The following is a 4093-nucleotide window of genomic DNA, read 5'->3' as shown; positions in this document are numbered from 1 at the left end:
TAGATAGATAGATAAATAGATAGTACTATATGATTTTAAATGAATATTCCTCCGTGTGCTAACAGTTTGAGACTGTAAAAGCATTATCAGTTCGTAGTTTATTAAAGCTCCAGTGTGTAACATGGATTTATTGTCACAAATGGAATATAATATATGTTTTTATTAGTGTATTATGACCTGAATGTGCTGTTTTTTACTGACTTTTAATGACTCTGTTTTTGAGTCCACCATGTTGAACCACCGTGTTATCTACAGTTTGAATATCGCAAAATTTCCATTATGCTTCCATCCTAAAACACTGCGTTCTCACAAACTTCAAAATCTTTTTACACAAGAAAGAATATGCAGATCTATAAAAGCGTACGGCGCACACCTGTACGCACGTCTTCACGTTGTCGTCTCAACACCAAACAGCAACCAGCGAATCGTGCAGTTACTATGGTAACGACCATAAAAACTCAAACACCATCACACAGACAATGAATGAGTCTGTGTTTAATTCTGTGTATATCGATCCACCAAACAGCTCTTATTTTATTGAGAAATCGTATGTTTTAAAACAATCCGCCTCTCATTCTACAGTCTTCTCCCAGTAAAATAACACACGAACCAACAGAGACTGACAGGATAGGAGAATAAATCCTAAATGCACAGTTTGTCTGCTTGTCTTCATGGATTATATTGATACTGAATTGACTGTGTGGACATATTCTAGAGGGATGTGTTTTACAGACACGTTAGGAATTGTTAAAACGTGTTTCTTAAAGGGAGTTTGGTATTATGTTTTCCCGTGTTTAAACTTTTATCAGTATGAACAAGCTACTGAACAACATCAGATCGATTAGATTCCAAACACATTATATCATTTGGTTCGAATCAGATACAAGTAATATTCTTCTTATTATTATCTATCTGCTACTACACCGCTGACAAGGAAAGGAGGGATGCAACAGTATTATGGTTCATGGTCTGAGCTAGAGGTCCAACATTAATGAAGAGATGAACTGATAGTGGATCTGTGAGGTTCAGGTGACTGTGGGACTGCGGGACGTCCTGAAGTCGACACAATAAACCATAAATCGTGGACTTAAGTGCGCACAAAGAGCCCGGAGCTGCAGTGTCAGCAGTGCAAACACTGGTGGAGCATCTGGAAACTTCATCCACTTCCACCTCTGACACTGCGTCCACCCTCCACCCCCCCAGCAGGCTGCAGGCCGGGGGACACTGCAGGGTGGAGGACCTGCTGGAGGGGACAGCAGCCAGCCTGAGGGACCCTGAGGGACCCTGAGGGAAGTGTCCGGGGGGGAAACTCCCACGGGTGGGACAAACGATCCTGCCATGTTACCGAACGGGACGCCGTGACCTGGAAGTCTTGTTTACTACATCAGACTCAATGTGGTAGACCAATCTCTCCACAGCCGCCCTGGGAACCCAAAACACCGGCGGAGTACGAGGGCGAAAGTCTGGGAGGCTCCAGTTTTATACTATAAATATATATATATACATATAATCTTTAAAATAATTAAAAGAACAGTATTACAGTGACAACATTTTGAGAAGCTACCAGGAAACAAACGAGGAACTAATGAACAATTAACTGATGATTAGTTAATTGGGAAACGACTGAGGAACAAATCAGAAATGAATCGTTAACAAGTTTCCTAATAATTCCTAAAAAGGATTGTATATTGTATGTAAGCACTGATTGTAAGAAACTCTTCATTATCATATTGATTCTATTTATTATCTCGCACTGATATTTTATGTATTTATTTACTGGAAAACAACAGATGTCAATTAGCTGTTAGCTAAAGTTACATTTAATTGTGGAATAAAGAAACAGTGACAGTTTAAGTGGCAAAAATATTCACAGTGGTAAATAATCTAATATATTATAATAAAGTTACAACAATGAGTGTATCTTACTGTCTGTTACAGTACAAAAGTGACGGATTTTCACGGTGACGACGGATCATCAGGGAATAAACATCCATAATAAATATGTTTGCATGTACGAGAGAGAAGTTTCTTCTGGATCTTTAAGATTTTGAAATGACTTCCTGATTTCCTTTTGTTCTCTAATGCTATAACTAAATAACTATATTATAATTATTACTGTAATTTACTGATCAACAACAAGTATCTCTTCTTTTTATTGCAAATTTGCCTGCTACTGATTTTTAAAAGCATGATGCTTGTTATCTTTCGTGTCCTTCTTCCATTTATATAAAACACTTGGTAAAGTTTTTATTGACTTTTATTACTTTTATTCTCTCACTCATTCAGTCATTGTCACATCTGATCAAACATCTGAACTTCAAGGAGGATCTTCACAGCCCTGCATGTTAATAGACTAACACATTAACCCCTAAACCACCAGTGTATCCCTGTGACTTTGTGCATTTGTTTGACTTAGTCAAATCTTTATCACTTAATATCTCAGTATTTTTATTTTAATCATGGGCTTCTCCATAATCTCTGTAAACTCTTCTAAATTAGTACACTAGTGAGTGTTTGAAGGTAAAACTCTCCTCTGTTTTGCCTCCAGCTGTCAGCCTGCACTGAGGAGGAAATCTGGAGAAACCTGAATCATTGTAAACACACCTGAGCGTGCAGTCTGATTCTCCACGCCCACTCAGGTTACCGCCACCGTACCCTGCGGCCCCGCCCAACCCGCAGCCCCCCGAGGTGCAGCGAACAAGAGCTTCAGCAGGTTTGATATTAAACCTGAAACCGGCTGCTGGTCGTAACATCCAGTGTTTATATAAAACTGAAACTCCACTGTTTTCCGTCTGTCAGTCTGTAGTTTATGTGTGAACAGGTTCAGTATCAATCATATTTAGAATAACGTTATATCTGAATGTTCCTATATTTTATTGGATCCAGCTAATGCTACTAACTTATCCCTGTTTAAAATCAGCCCATCACAACAGACGAACCAACCAACACCAGACCCACACCGTAAGCGACCGACCCAGACCCACACCGCTTACAAGACAACACAGACCCAACATACAAACAACACAGACCACACGCATAAGCTTGGATGCCCCTGCCTCGCAGCAATCTTGGATAGTAGAACATATAGTTCACTTTAATCATTTATTGTTGACTAGAATCAAGACTGTTCATGTCCGTTAGCCTGGGAAGAAGTTAGCTAGTGTTGCCACTGTTTGGAACTGTAGGGAAGTGGAGAGAGAAGGCACTCGGGAGCATAAAGGTCCAACCTTTTTGACCCTAATCCTTGCATAAACACATAGAAATAGTCAACAGGCGCAGAGGAACAAGCAACACTACAACTCGTTCACTCACTGCTGATAAAAAGTGATTAATATATAGAAATAAAACATAAAATGCTTCAGAATCTCACATTATTGAACCTTTAATGGTAAAAACTTTCTGTATTCCAGCAGTTGAGCCACAGCTTCTTCTTCTCTTTCATCATTTGGACCCCACACTGCTCTCTCTCTTTCTCTCTCTCTTTAACACTCTCAGATACCCTGATGGGTCTTGTTCCTGCTGTTCCTGGTTGGTTCGAGCCTGGGGACCCCCCACCCTGCCCTGGCTGAGTGCCGTGCCGCGGAGGGCAGGACGGCGCCTCGGCTACTTAGAGGCCAAGATTCGCCGGGTTCACAGCTTCGTCTGTGAGTGGAAAACAGGATTACATCCTGCGGTTTGTCTAAATCCACTGACCCGGGGAGAAGAAAAGCTCTCACTGTGGTTCTCTGAGGCTGATGTCTGATTAAGAGCCTGAAACACCATTACAGAACATTTGAGGTATTCAGCTGCCAGAGAGCAGAGCGACGGGCACTGACTGCAGCAGGTGGAGCTTTACGAGGCTGAAACTCAAACATTTTAATGATATAAACAGTTCAAAGTATCAACAAACAGAAATAGGACCTTGTTTTGATAAAGAAAAATAAAATATAAAAGCAGTATTATAAATATTTTACAATATTTAGAGAAGGTTTCTCATTATAATCACTTATAGAATTCTTTTTTCCTCCATCACATTGGCATAAATGGGCTTCCATACATTTCTCAGTCTGAGTTTGGTGGGTTGAGCTGGACGGACTCACTGAGAATGAGCTGT

The 4093-nt window shown here is 40.4% G+C and overlaps 1 long non-coding RNA gene across 1 annotated transcript in view; it reads left to right on the top strand.

The window, feature by feature from the left end:
• Positions 1-4071, top strand: part of LOC118330767 — a 13843-nt gene extending 9772 nt beyond the window's left edge. Inside the window, exons 2-3 of the long non-coding RNA XR_004796849.1 lie at positions 2549-2713; positions 3496-4071. This is a non-coding gene — a long non-coding RNA (uncharacterized LOC118330767). The remainder of the gene's footprint in view (positions 1-2548; positions 2714-3495) is intronic.
• Positions 4072-4093: the final 22 nt, after the last annotated feature.

The sequence above is a fragment of the Morone saxatilis genome, unplaced genomic scaffold, assembly GCF_004916995.1.
Source record: "Morone saxatilis isolate NCDOM2014 unplaced genomic scaffold, NCSU_SB_2.0 Contig2, whole genome shotgun sequence".
Taxonomy (NCBI): domain Eukaryota; kingdom Metazoa; phylum Chordata; class Actinopteri; family Moronidae; genus Morone; species Morone saxatilis.
Note: the sequence above shows the minus strand (reverse complement) of the source record. Positions and strands in the feature narration are given on the sequence as shown.